Here is a 19,971-nt window from a genome sequence, read left to right as displayed (position 1 = left end):
TATATATATATTTACGAGGCCCACTCCTATTTATGATATATTATAAGAATATCGTTGACTGCAACTAATTTTTAAAATATAGACATTCAAAACAAATACATAGAAAAAAGAAAAGAAAACAAATATATAATGTGAATGAAGGTAAAAAAAAGAAGAGAACAAAGAAAGTGAACTTTATGTTTAATTTTCTGCTCCGACGAGTTATCATTGATAATAAATACTTTTTAGACGGGTTCCGCACAACTAGATGTAATTTAAAATCAAACAATGTTTCATTTATCAAATCATTGTGTTTGTATAATGTATTTCTGAACATAAAGAAAAATATGTTTTTTGCCCCCTCCCCCGAAAATAAATCCGATTTGTTTTTATAGAAATGTAAAGAAAAACTGTTTAAGGAGTTTTAGACTATTAACTACTCAGTCCCCCCCCCCCCCCCCCCCCAACAAAAAATCCTAGCTACGGACATGTGTTAGCTTCATCATTTAGCCATAACCATATGTCTGACGCCATATAACCGTAAATAAAATGTGTTGAGTGCGTCGTTAAATAAAATAAAACATTTCCTTCCTTCATCATTTAACTTCATGCTACCATTTAGTACTAACTGCAGATCAGCTGGTCCAAAATATTTACAGAATCTAAAAAAAAGTTGTCTTTGCTGGTTATAGTTTATATTAAAATAAATAATGGTGGTTACTCTTATAACATTACCATCCATTACCAGAGGGGTCCGTAGTAAGTCCACAGCGGTTTAAATCTCATTTGAAGTACTAACAGCGTGTTTTAATATAGTGTGTAAAATATTTTCCTTACGATTTTCATATAAATGGAATGGAATAATTTAGTTTTGTTTAACAACAGCACTAGAGCACATTGGCTAAATGGAATAAAGACACCATGTAACCCTCAGATGCTACTGCTTTTTAGAAATATGAGTTTAGCTCACAATTTCGATTTTCTACTGGCATTCCACACACAGATCAAATGTTGAATGTAAAAACTTACACTTTTAATAAATTTGTTCTTGCAAAAAGGAAGGAATATATTGGTTTTGGTTTCTTAGTCTATAATGTTTTATATTGGTAAATGTAAAGGTTGAAATCACTGCTATCACTGGCTGGAAACTAACAAAAGGACCATGTGGACCAACCTGCTCATCAGCAGACGTTGGAAGAAGCACAACAAGCAGCAGACAACTCGCTATTACAGCTTCTGGTGATGACTTCTACTTTGGAAACTGGACATCTGAAATTACTTATAAAAGTCACGGACGAAGACGAACATCGTTTAATGCTGTGATGGACGAGGTTAAACAAAACATGACTGGATACGTGTCTGGGTTAAACAGCAGACTACATTGGGAGCAAGAGGTCGCCAAAGTCGTGCTGGACATCGACAGCAAATGTTACTATACTGATGTCAGGTGTTTTGAAATTATACTTTTGTTCATTAGCGCTTAAAGGGACATTCCCAAATTTGCCGCATTGTAAGATGATTCCAAATAATGAACTATTTCTACGATTAAACTTACATATTAAATATATTGCCTTGTTTAAAATATCAGTGTCTGTATATTCAATGTGTTTCTGGTCGTCTTAATATTTGTAAGAAGCCCAAACTGGATTTTGTCTTCAATAATTTCGTAGGAAATATTTTAGGAAATAAAATGAAATTTAACCTAGTACAAATATTAGAACGATCACAAACATGTTTAATATACAGCCGCTAATATTTTAAGCAGAGAAATATATTTCATATGTAAAAACAATTGTTAAAAAGCCTGTATTAATCGATAACATCTTAAAAATTGCAGCAAACTCAGGAATGTCCCTTTAATGAGGATCATTGCTGAAATTTAGCTGCCCCTGTTTCGAGCACGGATGCAAAAGACAGCGATCGTCGAATTCAAACGTAACATGATTTAAAACGAATAATAAAAGTGCCGACGATGTATACAATCAACGCTAAAACTGAACACATAGGTCCTATTTGATATCCTTATAAAGCAAAGCGTTCCCAAGTAGAGATAACTGAGAAGTACGTGCTTAAACAACAAAGCTACGTTAATTCGCATGTTAGATACAGTAATAAAATAAGTATAATAAAAAGATCGAACAACTAGCTAAATAGTAAAATGAAATGAGGGAACGGCGTTTGAAAACGTTGTACAAGTGTCATCTAGCAGCTCCATAACATATTTTCTTACACACCCGTGTAGGTAATAAACAGAATAACATATTGTGAAATAATTTTCAGTTTTCACTCGCTAAAGCTCGTGACAAGTGAACATTATTTCACTCGGGACATAACTTTGATAATAACTGGTAACTCGGTTATATTTTTCTGTACACACTCTTGTTAAAATATGCTAAATGGCTTCATTTTATGTATCCCATATTTATGATAACGTTATCCTGCCCGATTGCTTCAAACTTAAAAACAATAAAATTCCTTTTTGCTTGCCATTTACGTTTTGCCTTCATTCATTTAACTGTCGTGTTTTAATTGTTCCAATGGGCTGAGACGACTGTTTTGCTGTTTTAACTCCCTTCATTTATTTGTTCCAATAGGCTGAGACATACGTTACTTCAAATGTATTTGTTGTTATTTCAAATAACGAAAAATATTCGACATAACGAAAGTAGTAAGGGCCCCACTATGGGGCATATCGATTACACTATTGCATCATCCAAGATGACCGCCAAACTGCACAGTAGAGAATAATGCAAGATAACAAAATCGCTGACGTCACTAGGCCCCGCCTCTGGAAGGGTGTGTACACGTTCATTGTAAGAACTGATGCAACACTGACGTCACTAGGTCCAGCCTCCAGAAGGGTGTGAACACTTTTATTTTAAGAACTGACTGATGCAATACTGACGTCACTCTTACAGTGTACATTACAGTTTTTATTTTAAGAACCGATGTAATGATCAATACAGTAGTTTGTCCAAATGTATATTTGAAGACAATGATTACTTAAAAGACATATGTTAATTAATATCCCCCACCCCCTTTTTTATACTCTTCAAAAAAAGAAACGCAAAAGGGTACAAATGGGTTATAACTCCGATTTTATGTTTCCTACCGGTTCATGCTTTGTGAATATAAGGTCATTGCATGTCCCAAACACATTCCCACGGTTACATTCGATAAAACGCAGCTACTGTACAATAAAGTTCCAAAATGTGAATATTCGCAAAAACGCAGCCACGTGCAAACCATGTCACCACTGCACGTGCGTTGTCTGCACGTGCAACATGAACACCGACAGTATAAAAGTGCAGGGTGTTCGCTTGCCTGGCCTCTGTATCTGGCCGACAATTGACAATCCAGGACATGCCACGTCTCAGTGAACCGCAGAGAAACAATGCCATCGGCCGACTAGACGCAGGCGAATCCAGAACGGCCGTTGCCAGGGCATTCCATGTGTCCCCAAGCACCATCTCCAGACTGTGGGACCGTTACCAGCAACATAGATCAACACGTGACCTCCCTAGATCCGGTCGACCACGGGTCACTACCCCCGGGCAGGACCGCTACATCCGGGTACGCCACCTTCGGGAACGATTGACTACTGCCACCTCCACAGCCGCAGCAATACCAGGTTTGCGCAGGATATCCGACCAGACCGTACGGAACCGCCTACGTGAGGTAGGAATTCGTGCCAGACGTCCAGTTCGAGGTGTCATCTTAACACCACAACACCGTCGACTCCGACTGCAGTGGTGCCAGATTCATCGACAATGGCCTCAACTGCGATGGAGACAGGTGTGGTTCAGTGACGAGTCCCGATTTCTGCTCCGACGTCATGATGGAAGATGTCGCGTGTATAGGCGTCGTGGTGAACGTTATGCGGCAAACTGCGTGCAGGAAGTGGACAGATACGGCGGGGGTAGTGTCATGGTGTGGGCAGCCATCTCACACACTGGCAGAACTGACCTGGTCCACGTGCAGGGCAACCTGAATGCACAGGGCTACATTGACCAGATCCTCCGGCCACACATCGTTCCAGTTATGGCCAACGCCAACGCAGTGTTCCAACATGACAACGCCAGGCCTCACACAGCACGTCTCACAACGGCTTTCCTACAGAACAACAACATTAATGTCCTTCCTTGGCCATCGATATCACCGGATTTGAACCCAATTGAGCATCTATGGGACGAGTTGGACCGACGCCTCCGACAGCGACAACCACAGCCCCAGACCCTGCCCTAGCTGGCAGAAGCCTTGCAGGCCGAGTGGGCCACCATCCCCCGGGACGTCATCCGTACTCTGGTTGCTTCAATGGGCAGGCGGTGCCAGGCAGTTGTTAACACACGCGGAGGCCACACCCGGTATTGACTCCAGATGACCTTGACCTTGGTGGTGTGTCCTATCACTTACTCACAATGGACTAGAGTGAATTGTGAACAATCCTGCAACATTTGGTAATTATCGGACTCGCCATTCAATAATTAAATCAATTCTCCAAATGTTACGACAATGTGGTTTTGCGTTTCTTCTTTTGAAGAGTATATATAGCAGCTTATTAAACATACCGTTCATCACACTCAACATTGAATACAGGTATACTAGAGAAGAAGAAAAAAATAATGAGGGGATGTGAAACGTTAATAAATAATACATTGATATTTGTATTACACATTTATCAGCAAAACCATTCCTATGAAGTCTTTTTTAGTATTTCCAAAAAGTGCAACATACTAAGTCAATAATAAAAAAAACATGATTCATAGGTGTGTGGTACCGACCGATATGATACAATCCTGAATGAAATGAATGCTGGAACGTTCGGAAGTCTTGCCAATGTTATACTCACCTATATTAGAATAATATCCATAGGAAAAATCCACATAGATGCTTACTTGTGAGAATGATTTTAGCAACTAATCTTATATGATATAAGGCGCCACAGTCTGGGAGTCAAATTGAAATGTGATATCTGTCAGCTGTGAATCGTTCAGTTGATCTGCATCCTGGTAATCTAATATATGTGTGAGCCCACTTGAATTTTGTTTACTCCCTTCCCTACACACACAGACACACACACACATCTCGATGACGATAATATATATACACAGTGTTGGATTCGGGGTGTGTGTGGGGAGGGGTCGGGGAGGGGAGGGGGAGAGGGGGGTGAGAGCGGAGTGCCCCTATCGTACATATTTATTTATTTGAAATATGATTTTTTTTCTTAATATAATATATACTTACTTTTGAAGATACAATACATCTTTAAGTATATCCATATAATGTATTTTTAATCCACTCCTTAATACACTGTTTATCACAGTACATGTCATACACTTATGCTAACATAGTTAGAGAAAAATGCAATTGAAACATCCAATTCTGAAAGGGATCATATTATGGTACTAAAGTTCCAAAAGGGTCTGTAATGGAGGGGGTGATTATAAACTAACAGGCAAAAGAAACTTATCACCTTGTTCAGTAGGTCCATAAAGAAAAACCAAGACAGATGTGATCTATATGATGATTATTTTACTGAAAGGAATAATTTTCCAATGTCTTTACAAAAAAGCATTGCCATATCGATAGTGCACTTGCCATAAGGCCGAGCGAAAGAGACATGGGGTCAAAATTAAAACTTGCACAATCAGAGTCCCTTCAAAACGTGCTTCTAAAGTCAAATCATGGGACAAGACATGTCCTCAGTAGCGTGTGTGACCACCCCTTGCATCAATACACGCCAAAACATGTCTCCTCATGGATGTCGTCAGTCGTCGGATGACGTCAGCAGGAATTCTGCGCCAAACATCCAACAAAACCTGTTCAAGTTGCTATCGATTTGCTGGGGGAGGTACGCGTTGTCTCAGCTGTCGATCAAGATGATCCCAGAGATGCTATATGGGATTCATGCCTGGAGAACATGATGTCCGAGGCAAATACGTTGACGTTAACGTTGTTGAGATAATCCTGAACAAGTCTGGCTGTATGAGGTCGTACATTGTCCTGCTGCAAAAGGGTACCCCTAGGCTGTTGACGCAAGAATGGCACTACAACAGGTCGCAACACTTCATCCCTGTATCTTTGACAGTCAGATTTCCACGGATGATGAGAAGCCTTGTTGTCCGTTGACCGCAAATACCGCCCCATACCATGACGCCGCCTCCACCAAAAGGGTGCACATTTTGGATGCAGTTTGGCGCCAGTCGCTCTCCCCTACGTCGATAAACACGAACTCAGCCATCATTTCGGAACATGTTGAAGCGACTTTCATCCGTGAACAGCACCCTTTCCCAATCACGCCGCTGCCACCGTCGTACAGTTCGTGGCAATTGTAATCTGTGTTGACGGTGTAGAGGGGTCAAGGCCATTCCACGGAAGGGGCGGAAAGCTCTGATACCAGCCCTGCGGAGTCGTCATAAGACTGTTCGTCTGCTGATGGGGTGTCCCAGTGCCGTCGCCGTCACAAATCGGTTCCGCAGGTGGATTGTCCGGATGTAGCGGTCTTCAGCTGGCGTTGTGACCCTTGGTCTTCCCGATCTTGCACGGTCTTGTGCCTGGTCTATCTGCTGATAACGGCTCAACAAGTTGCTGATGGCGGCTTGACTGCAGTTGAAGGTTCTTGCAATCTGCCGTTGAGAGGCCCCCCTATCGGCCATACCGATAGCTGTTGCGTTCTGCTTGGGTAAGTCTCGGCATCTCTCTGATGTTCCTTTTGATACTGCTTCCTTGCTTTGTCCCACACCGGTATTTATGCAACAATCATGCACGAGCATTTTTAACAAATTCAAATTATGCTGTTTTTCACATTTTTCATGACTGCACGAAATTCACTAAATCCGGAAACAGTGACTTTTCGGAAACACAGGGTGTGTTTTGGTGAATGTTTTCTCATTACTTTCAAACTTATTGCAGTATCTTTAATTCAAATAAACTTATTTTAAAAGTGATAAGTTTCTTTTGCCTGTTAGTTTATACAACGTTTGTATAAGCTGAATGGATTGTGTTTTACGATATTCGTTACTGCTTGATGCTCTGGCCCTAATACCTGACCACTTAAAGAATTTGAGAACTGATTTACAGAGTCAAACTGAAACCGGATATGCACACTTACGTTTGAACTCTAGACGTGATAAAAACCAGAAGCAATTCTGAAGGGGAGAAAAGAAAACAAAACAAAGACCATGAGTGCTACATTGTATATCTTTAACTCTGATCCATGTATGTTTCTGTTAAATGATACAATATAAGTGTATGAGTTTTAACTGGTTATTTTGATATAAAAACCAGAAGTAATATATTGTTCAAGCATATACACGCTAACACACACACACACACACACACACACACACACACACACACACACCTGGCCCCCTCCTCAATGAATTTTCACAAGTTGGAATTACTTGTTATATGAAAATTGTAATATATTCCGTCAATGATTCACTTCTTAGTACAATGTTTGGCACCAACATTTCAAATGCAATCTGACTCCATATTTTGTAAGTTTGCGGCGGGGGCGGCGCGCGGCAAGACCGATGGGATGACTGGTGTTTAGATGTTACATCATGGCATCTCTCCTGGAAAATATCTTTTCACACTCAGAACACGAGTTCTGATACAATTTGACAGCGCCACAATCAGACTCAAATTGAAATGGCGATGTCCGACTTCCGTGGCTCCTTTTATACAGTTTAAAACTGCCTCTGCCGTTTCGGGGCGTTACGCTTGTATCCCCCACCACTTTGTTGTTGTTGATTATATTGCCTTTGGCGTTTCAGTTGAGCTTTAGCCTGTTCCACCACCTGTTGCGTGGGAGATGTCATAATAACGGAAGGGTTGTTGTGTGACTCTTCGAGCTTCTTATTCTTCTTGTAATCTTTGTCGTACAGTTCCAAGAAGCTATCCACGTCCATCCTTTCCCCCGTACGAGATGAAACGATACATTTGCCTTGAGCTTGTAACTGATAATGGCGAGTCCATTTCTCGGTGTCGGGAACGTACAGTTTGTAGTTCATGATGATCAGACTCCGAAAGGCATAGGTTTGAAATGAAGTGTCACGTCGACGGATCCGGCGATAAATGAAGCAAATTGTCCCGTGGGGCTCTTTATATAGACGTGAATGACATCGGTATTTTCTACTCTGACTGGTAGATGACAATCTTATGTGTGTTTGCTAATCTACGCCTCCGCCACGACTCGCCCCCGCCTTCCCGCCCGCGCCATTGCGTCACCTCCGTGCAGCCGCCCCGTCCGTCCCGCCGCGACATCCCATCGGTCCCTCAGCGCACCGCTTACCGCAGCCGTCCCGATGCGCCGCCCCCCGCCGCAAACTTACAAAATATGGAGTCAGATTGCATTTGAAATGTTGGTGCCAAACATTGTACTAAGAAGTGAGTCATTGACGGAATATATTACAATTTTCATATAACAAGTAATTCCAACTTGTGAAAACCATGGGGGAGGTGTGTGTGTGTGTGTGTGTGTGTGTGTGTGTGTGTGTGTGTGTGTGTGTGTGTGTGAGTGAGTGAGCGTGTATATGCTTGAACAACATATTACTTCTGGATTTTATATCGAAATAAGTGTATGACATGTATTGTGATAAACAGTGTATTTAGGAGTGGATTAAAAATGCATTATGTGGACATACTTAAAGATGTATTGTATCTTCAAAAGTAAGTATATATTATATTAAGAAAAAAAATCATATTTCAAATAAATAAATATGTACGTTAGGGGTACTCCGCTCTCACATCAACTCCCCTTCCCCTACCCGACCCCTCCCCACACTCACCCCGAATTCAACACTGTGTATATATATTATTGTCATCGAGATGTGTGTGTGTGTCTGAGTGTGTGGGGAGGGGAGTAAACAAAATTCAAGTGGGATTACACATAGTTTAGATTACCAGGATGCAGATCAACTGAACGATTCACAGCTGACTGATATCACATTTCAATTTGACTGCCAGACTATGGCGCCTTATATCGTATAAGATTAGTTGCTAAAATCATTCTCACAAGTAAGCATCTATGTGGATTTTTCCTATGGATATTATTCTAATATAGGTGAGTATAACATTGGCAAGACTTCCGAACGTTCCAGCATTCAGTTCATTCAGGATTGTATCATATCGGTCGGTACCACACACCTATGAATAATGTTTGTTTTTTATTATTGACCGAGTATGTTGCACTTTTTGGAAATACTAAAAAAGACTACATAGGAATGGTTTTGCTGATAAATGTGTAATACAAATATCAATGTATCATTTATTAACGTTTCACATCCCCTCATTATTTTTTTCTTCTTCTCTAGTATACCTGTATTCAATGTTGAGTGTGATGAACGTTATGTTTAATAAGCTGCTATATAATAAAAAAGGGGGTGGGGGATATTAATTAACATATGTCTTTTAAGTAATCATTGTCTTCAAATATACATTTGGACAAACTACTGTATTGATCATTACATCGGTTCTTAAAATAAAAACTGTAATGTACACTGTAAGAGTGACGTCAGTATTGCATCAGTCAGTTCTTAAAATAAAAGTGTCCACACCCTTCTGGAGGCTGGACCTAGTGACGTCAGTGTTGCATCAGTTCTTACAATGAACGTGTACACACCCTTCCAGAGGCGGGGCCTAGTGACGTCAGCGATTTTGTCATCTTGCATCATTCTCTACTGCGCAGTTTGGCGGTCATCTTGGATGATGCAATAGTGTAATCGATATGCCCCATAGTGGGGCCCTTACTACTACGAATAATATTTTCAGTAAACAAAATACTATTTTAATGTGTATGCATACAAACATCCTGAAATATTTTATATCAATGATATTTGCAACAATTTCAAACTGATCTGTACTCACGACAGTATATAATAATATATAGGACACACTGTGTCAATAACATTACTACTACTAATGTTTTATGCAAAGAGGGTAAAATACTAATACATGTCTAAATGAAGTCAGGTCCGTAGCCAGCTAGTGTAACGTGTCTGTGCGCGCGCGCGTGTGTGCTTATGTGTGTGTGTGTGTGGGGGGGGGGGGGGTATTTAATTAACAACATCTAAAGTTCAATATATTATAAAGCGGGAACCGTTTTAGGTGGGAAGACGCTCCCTCCCCATGCCCATTGGCTACGGGCCTGAATGGAATGAATGAATGTTTAATGACACCCCAGCACGAAAAATACATCGGCTATTGGGTGTCAAACTACGGTAATGCAAACAAATAAAGTGATGATCAACATCAATACAAAAATTCAAGATTTAAATATAAACAGTGTAAAGAACTGTGCAAAAATACAAATATCACAGATAGGTACTGACTTTTACTCAAAACTTTAATTGTATCCCGAAGAAAACAAGGGGATTTGTGCTGTATTGGCCATTCTCAAAGAGAATGTTACACCCCTGCACCACGGTGAGGTTACAGCACGCGCAGGGGGAGCCTGAATGGATAGAAATAACAAGATAAATAACGTATAATGTAGTACATATATTATCTATAAGAACTATACATATGGAAAAATATAAAGGGAAGATACAGTTGAAAACTGTTCTCGGATATTTAGCAGCATATATAACATAACATAATAAACAAAACTCAGATGGTTCCATTAAATACCAATAAGCAGAATTCTTACTGCAAACACGTTTTTATTGAACATTTTATAACAGATAATTAGAAACTTTTGACCATTTATTCCGGACTCGTAAATACACCGGCATTCTAAACAAATTTTAAAGAGTGGATTACAATATACTGACAAACACATATTATTGATCATATTAAGGTTAATAAAGAATTAATTCAACTAGCTGATGATTTTTAAAGACATTTTGTATAGGGCTGTTTTATTGTTTCTTGCCAGATATTTAATTTATGAACTTTGAGTCTTTTGGAAAAAAGGATCTAGATGTAATTCCTTTTAAGAGTTAAAGCCACAAAATACGATATTAAAAACGCGTTTATTAGAGCAAGTTTCAAATGCAGAAAGTGACTTTGAAATGGTCATTTTATAAACAACTCCTTAACATACCAATTTATAATGAAAATATGTTGAATCTCATTATACTAATTACAACATCCAATAAATATTGCCAAAATAAGGTAAAGAACCTTTGTTTTACTTAACATTTGTACATGTATAAGGACTTCATACTCATAATTATTTAGTGTATCTTTAGTATTATTCCAGAAAATGTTTCAACCAGTGATAACATTTATTTTAGAGGACTGTTTACCTCTACACCAGCTCCATCTTGTTTACGTATCTGTTTGTACTTTATATCATGTGTAGATGTTTGTGGTGTGTATCTATACCCCATAAAATTAATTAATTAATTTATTAACTGCTTAAAATGAATCATTTTAAAAACGTCTTTTTTTCTTAAATAAATAACCAAATAATTCTTATTCAGTATTGAGGGTAAACACTGGCTTCCATTAAACTATGACCAAATAGCCAATAGAGATGGGTACATGATACAAGTGAAGATCCACCCACAAGTACGAAATGACACGGGACAGCCAAACAACAGTCCGCTAGTTATGTTCAAGCCAATATACAAGTAAGTCAACAACAACAACAACAAAACAGCAGAAACACAAACAGCCAATAGCAAAAGCACGTTCATACTCCACCGTCCTTAACATCAATCACTCGTACAATATCTATCTATCTATATATCTGTCTGTCTGTCTGTCTGTCTGTCTGTATGTATATATATATATATATATATATATATATATATATATATATATATATATATATACATTGTATATACACATGTATGTATGTATGTATGTATGTATGTATGTATGTATATATATATATATATAATAGGTAACATATCTAATAAAATGACCATTAATCACATACTTTCAGAATTTGATAAATTTGCAAGTTAGTTGCAATTTAATGAAGTCACGGGACTATTTTTATGGACATGTAAACGAACATACCACGGCGACGATCCAAATTTAACGATGAATTCATAGTCATTAAACGAAAATATTTCAGTAGCATTTTTATATTGAAAGTTGTCCAGCGTTCTAAGCACAAAAACGCCGTACACTAGTTCGTAGATAGTATGTGTAGCTATTACACATTTGTAACTGGTAATTATTACAGGGTTCTCCTGAACAATAAAACGAAAATACAACTGGCTACAGATGACCCAGATGGTGACCTAGTGGCGTGCAAGTACTCTGAATTCGTGCAGGCTGGCTATCTTGAAAAACATATCAATATTACTATAAGCAGGGTAAGCAACAATATATTTTCCAGTCCCAAATAATGCTTTGAGACTGGTATGTCTAGTATGGTAATAATGTTACCCGAGTACCTCTGTATATCTTTTAGTTATTTGTTGTCATTCAAATATTGAGTCATGTATCCCATTCTGCATTAAATGTTTCGTAATTGCATTTTGTTGTATTAGTACTGTAAATACGGGTTAAATCCCTCTAATCAGGAAGGACACCAACAATGCTGGGTAGGATTCGATTTATTTGGCAAACGTCAAATAAAGGTCCTGAAAATAGTATATAAAAATAATGTAATATAATATAATATACTATAATATAATATAATATAATTGATAAAACAACGTGTCATCATACAATGCAAATGTTATACTATTCTACATCTAACAACTTGACTAAATACACATTGTCAAGGATACTAATTTATATATTACTTGCTACACACAGTTATACGTTATCAAAATAAACATGTATATACATTCAAAAACTCATCCGTGGACATAGCCCACTGATGCAATATAGCATAATCACACTACTGGTTCATCGAACCGGCTTACAAAATGACAAGCGCTGGCCAACACGCTTGTGAAACCAACAACACACGAAAAATGTGTGCGTTGCTAATAAGAAATGTACATTACTAAACACACACAAACACCTATAAATAGATTAGTTACACACCTTGGCTGTGGGTTATGGACCGAACTGGTTGCTGGCTACTGTGGTTGATATCTAGTCAACTCGTCATTCTATAAACAAACATCATAATATAAGCTAAACTATATACTGGTTAAATGCCTAACAATTAGACCTCTATATATTTATCGTTATTGTATACAACATAATTACACTGGTAATTATTATATTGTATTTACAGTTAGTAAATTATGAATATGTATGTAAAATACTTTGAATATACTTTTAAATACTTATAAACATTACCTTTTTCCATTGTGTCAACTTCATTTATCATTTTATTTGTACCTATAGTTAATACAGATTATTATGATTTTATATCTACCAATAGTTAATATTTAAATCATAATGGAAATAATGTGCACAACAATTATATAAATATATACATGCATGTTAGCCAAACCTGTGTAACCGTCGCAGTAAAGATGAAAATATATCGGGAATAGCTCAATAATATGTCGATGTTGATGGCTTGCTTTTCAGTGTGAATGTGCACGGACTAGCCGTGACCAATGATCACATGACACCAGAATACAATATCATTGGCTAAACTTTAGTTTGACGGGAAAGAAAGGTTAGGGCGTTGTCTTATAGGGTATATCGTAAAACCAAATGAAATAACCAATTGATAAAATATTTTAAAATAAGTAGCTAATAAAATAAAACATATACACATACATGAACATAAATCTTTTAAATAGATAATTAACAAATTAAGAAAATTAAATTTTTCGTTATTAATTATAAATAATAACACTTTTTTTTACTACTTACCATAACCTTTTAACAATATTTTACTCAAAGAAAATAGTGCGGTATAGTTTCTGAATAGTTGTTATAAAAAGTACATGTATTGAAACCATAGCAATGCTGAATATTTAAAATAATGTAAACGTAGTATACAATATTTTCCCCAATCACCTCAAACAAAAAACGTAAAACCTTGGTTCGTATATTTACATTGTGCTTTAGAAGTTTTGGATTTCAAGTTTAAATACGTTTTTAAATAGGTTGTGCATATATTTGTATTATAAGTTTGGCCTTTAACCAAAAGTTTTAGATAAATGGAAGAAACTGAATAGTATTATTTGCTGTTATAAAGTAAATTATATCAGGTATATATGTATGATTCAACAGCTTTGTTAAATAAGCATATATTTTAATAAGTTATTACTATGTTAAAATATTACATTGTTTGTGAAATAGATCGTTTATAAAATAATTTCACAACACACAATAGAAATCTATGGTGATAATGGATCACCCTGTCTGCATCCCATGTATCGTTACTCTTGGGGATCATAGGCTTTTTGCTGTCCAAATCGGTCTATAATTTGCTTCACATAAAGTGGGCAAGAATCTTTACATGTTACTTGTTTAGAAGTGTTGTTACTTGATTGGTTAATGGACTGGCTTAACAGAACTCACGAAAACTATGACGGTAAGGAAGAAGGAAATGTTTTATTTAACGACTCACTCAACACATCTTATTTACGGTTATATGGCGTCAGACATATGGTTAAGGACCACACATATATTGAGAGGAAACCGTTGTCGCCACTACATGGGCTACTCTTTCCGATTAGCAGCAAGGGGTCTTTTATACTTTTATATGCACCATCCCACAGACAGGATAGTACATACCACGACCTTTGTTTCACCAGTTGTGGAGCACTGGCTGGAACGAGAAATGGCCTAAAGGGCCCATCGACGGGGATCGATCCCAGACTGACCGTCCTTTAAGCGAGCACTGTACCACTGAGCTACGTCCCTCTCCAATGACGGTAAAGAGTTACAAGATCATCTAGTCTAAATGTCATGATATTGAACATATTTCTTGTATAACAGGGTTAGAGTATAACGTGAAATGCACAGATACCAAGCCAGGATGTTTTATAATTTTTAGAACTGTGAAATAACGTTTGAGCCATACAGTGGTGAATCCAGTACCAAGAGGAACCCTGTTCCTTACACGAATGGAAGCTGGGGAGGCATTCCTGTCACCTTGGTGGACATTAACAAAAAAACAATAAAACTCAGTAATGGACATGTCTATAAGGCAGGAAGAATGGCATCGAGTCCCGTCAATATCCAAGTAAGTACAACTCTCATTTCGAGAACCATTTCACAAATACACGTTATCCACTACATAGTCGGGTCGCCAGATTTTAAGTACTATGTACTTTCTGAATAAAGAATATTAAGATAAAGCAAAATGTTGGGGTTTTTTGTATGTAGGAAAACCTATTGTGTTGTTAAATAGGACTCACAGATATAGTCCACTTGATCAAATAATAAGTTGCATAAAGTTAGTAATTGCATCACTGCATATAATGACAGTTAATTGTCGTGTTTTGGAAAATCCAGAAAAAAGAAGCGATGTTGAAGTTTTTGAATGAAAAATTGGGTTATATTTATACAAGATCTAATGGATGAAACATTTAGAATCAAATTCAAAATACGATTTATTTTTCTATTTATAATTTGCATCGTTAAACGCAATCAAAGCGCTCGTGTGTGTGTGTGTGTGTGTGTGTGTGTGTGTGTGTGTGTGTGTGTGTGTGTGTTCACAGGTATTAACAGGTAATAACCACCGACGAGATATGTCCTTTTAAACCTAAGGTAAAACTAAAAAGGATACAAAAATGTACATTTTAAACTAGTCGACAATAAAACCAACTGCCCAACTTATGTGTTCAGATTTAGCTTACATACTATATTTACAGAGCAGAACAATATCAATAATTTACCATTTCAGTGTTTTTAAAAAACTAACATTACTAATATTCTACATAGAATAATAACATTTTTCTTTATAAAATAAAATATGTACAATAAAATATTTGTGATACACAGCCAAAAACATCAATTCGATATTGTGAAATGTCGTTAGCATGTCGAAGGCTACACAGTATGATATGTGGTATCTGCGAAGTAGGACAGGTGTATTTGTGTTTAATAATTAGTTAGCTTCAATATTTTATTCAGCAGATTAAATAATATATTTACTGATCAAAGTAAACAAAATATGTTTTTTTCCCCAGTTTTTATTTCAAACACTGGATAAACTTGAAATGCCGGAATTTGTAGATCCCACGAAACCAAATGGTCATCAATTTAAGATGTATGTAGGATCAACACTGAAACTAAAACTGTATGCAAAACCGAATGATGCAACACTCGAGTAAGTACATTTTATTTTTCATTAATTGACCATTATTTAAAATTGATTTTCTGGCTAAAAAGTTTAAGTTCACATTCCTCTATACTGATGCTCTTGTATTATTCAGATTTAATACTCCCTTTGGTTGCTGCGTAACAAAGGGTTGACTGTACCGTAATGTCTTTGAGTTCTTACTCCCAATATCAGCTGAACCTGCACAATTATTTTTAATAGTTTGTTTACATTACACATTATATATATATATATATATATATATATATATATATATATATATATATATATATATATATATATATATATATATATATAAGAAATACAATTTAGATTATATGTAATTGTTAAATAAATTATTATATAAAATATTTATCTTATCGTTATCACCTGCAGGACAATTCACACCTTCTACGTGGCATCATTGCCACAGTGTAACATTTCACTATCTCCAGCCAAGTCTGTGTCTAGTAGCAACACTAAATTCAGTGAGGCAACATGGGATATTCAGAAGTCAGACGTGGGGTCGTTCTTGTTGCAAGTTACAGTCACTGATTCAGCGGGGTAATATTTTGCAAACATTGCGAATATAACCAAATGTTTTTATTCATTTTACACGTAATTTACAATTTTGTTCTATATATTGTCAACTATGTATCTGTCTTTGATAAATATTTGGATCCATAGTACTATTTTATCAAATACATTGCTTAAATATTTAGGTTTTGTGTATTAACCATTATTTTATTTTATATAAGGTTGCCTAAATCTAACAAAATGGAATGAGCTGTATAATAATCCATGAGCTAGAAGAGTTGGTCGGTACTATTCTGTAGAAAGATTTGGTCAAAATGGTTATTAGCAAGGCCTACATTGTTAGATACCATTCCATAATTCCCTTCCCTATTTCCACAGCATCTATTTTTGATGGAATTGCTAAAACATATATGTTGGAGGAAAGGTAATTAATTAATTATACATTTAAACAATATTTATGGATCTCTATCAATATTCTTATTGCATCATAATGTTAACGGGAATTCCTAGGGACTGCAAAATAGTTTTCTATTTACCTATTTAGTAAATCTACTCCATTTCTACGGCAGTTATATTTCGATGTAATTGCTAACCCTGGCTACCCTAAAGTAAGTGTAAAACATTACCAGTTGAATGAAAGAGACTGGAAGAATTTACACCACAGAAATACAAATGATATTGTAATCCAATGATTAAAAATGAAACATGCTATAGGTAGTACTAAACCAAATAACATTCGGCTGGGTCAAAGTTCGAGGTGAACCGAACTTTTGATAGAGAAAGAAAGAAATGTTTTATTTAACGACGCACTCAACACATTTTATTTACGGTTATATGGCGTCAGACATATGGTTAAGGACCACAGATTTTGAGAGGAAACCCGCTGTCGCCACTATATGGGCTACTCTTCCGATTAGCAGCAAGGGATCTTTTATTTGCGCTTCCCACAGGCAGGATAGCACAAACCATGGCCTTTGTTGAACCAGTTATGGATCACTGGTCGGTGCAAGTAGTTTACACCTATCCATTGAGCCTTGCAGAGCACTCACTCAGGGTTTGGAGTCGGTATCTGGATTAAAAATCCCATGCCTCGACTGGGATCCGAACCCAGTACCTACCAGCCTGTAGATCGATGGCTTACCACGATGCCACCGAGGCCGGTACTTTGATAGAGAAGTGAACACCACAAATCCTGTGATTGGTGATAAATGTGAGTGTGTTGGTTGTAAAAAAAAAGTTTCATCTGGGCAAAACATGTATGCAATTTTATTTCATCTAGTACCACTGTGTTAAGTAGCCTTGTGCTTGAAACATGTATTGGGTACCTGTAAAAAAAAAGTACTCGAATTTTATGCGGAACTAGGGTAGTCATAGACGCAGCCCGTTATTTCAGAAATGAGCAGCTTGACCCCCAATTTTTTTCTGATTCACTTTAAGGGTGAGGGGTGGTATTATTTATATCTATGGCGTTTATGTCGATTGATACGCTGCAGGTAGGAGTTTTAGCCACATATGTTACTATTGTCGACTATGGGATTTGATTTGGTAGTATACACCTAATAATGTATAAATGGTTTATTTTTTCTTTAATTATTAAAAAACCACAATTTCTTTTCAGTATTGATTCTCGTGAAAGAAATTACATCGTAACTGTAGAAGGTATGTATCATACACTCAATTTTCTCCGTTATTGTAATGATGGCAAACATAACCAAAGAACAAAACATTTAAGTTTTAGTGAATTAATCGATGAATATATATATATTTTTTATAAACTTCGGTTGTTAATTATGTTAACGCGTTGTAATATTTCAGGTTGTAGTGATTTTACTGGTCTAGGCTAAAACAATTACTGCTTTTAGGTTATGGCAAAATCTCTTATTGAACAAATGCATATTTTTATTTGGTATATTCGTTACAGATGTTAGTATTACTAAGCCAGCTGCCAGACCGACTGTAAGTACCATAAATTGTTATATTGGTTTTTAATTCGATTTACTAGTCTGATAGTTATTATACGTTTATGTTTCTAAACATTCACTGTTGTTATAAACTTATTCAACAAATATAATTAATTTTTATTAAATTCAATATGGAAATTTGTTTTGTTTATGGAATGCCATTTCAAATAGCATGTTGCACCTTTAATATCGAATCGTCAAAGGTACATAATTCAAGTTCCTTGTCATAAAAATATATGAAAATAACAATATTTATTTTCGTTTGTGAATAATTTATCTAAATAATTTATTTGAATCTGACAATTGAATTTCACAGCAAGGACCCTACTTCACCTTCTTTCCTGATGCAAACTCTATTAGGTGTCAGATTGAAACAACATGCACCTTCCCAATATACGCAGCTACTGACAATGGGTATGTGTAACCATTCATATATCAATACAATTTATAAATCAACTGCTTTTATTACCGTTTACAGCTATCTAATTGGTAAGCCATAAGAATGGGACTTCGTTTATTTATAAAAAAAAATTATAATTATAAAACTAATTCACTGAAAGTGGTTAAGAAGTATTGAAAGTCTGAGTACTATTGGAGTCGAGGTACCCTACTGTGGATTTTACAAAAACAAGGTCAAATCAATAAATAGTGTGTGAGCATAATGCGCGGAGTTTGGCGTGGTCCTAAAAGAGCATGGGTCCCTATTTTAGTCAAATATTAATTTTGTCTTGTATAGAGTTTATAAACGCCACCGAACTACAGTATATTAATTCGTTACTAAAATCCCAATAGTTGCCTGAGCATCATTTGTATGTTACAGATTCTAAAGATTTAACAAGACTGTCCCAGAAGCTTCAGAATAAGTACTAGTAACAAAAACAAAGGGGGGGGGGGGGGGGGGGGGGGGGGGGGGGGGGGAAATCATTGTTTAAAACATCTCTGGACATTTTAAACTACAACTATTTGGTGTCTAAAATGGTCAATTTCAGATTTGGTTGATATAGAGAAAGAGTGGAAACATACTGTCGCCTTATAGTCCACTTGTAATGAAAACGCAGCAAAGAATATTTTATACATACTTTCCCATAGAGGGGCAATACATAGCATGGTCATGATGTACCGGTCGTGAGGCACTGGTTAAAACCAGAACCCTCCCCCCCCCCCCCCCCCCCCCCCAAGTCCAACTAGTGACTTGATGGAAATATAAATATAAAAACGGAATTATCACAAGTTATTATATACTTTTTACACTGAAATGATCTTAACATAACATACAAATATTTAATATTTGAATAATAAACTAAATTTACACAAAACGAAGCAACATTTTATATGATACACATGAAG

The sequence above is a fragment of the Gigantopelta aegis genome, chromosome 4 (assembly GCF_016097555.1).
Source record: "Gigantopelta aegis isolate Gae_Host chromosome 4, Gae_host_genome, whole genome shotgun sequence".
In the NCBI taxonomy this organism is placed as follows: Eukaryota; Metazoa; Mollusca; class Gastropoda; order Neomphalida; family Peltospiridae; genus Gigantopelta; species Gigantopelta aegis.
Note: the sequence above shows the minus strand (reverse complement) of the source record.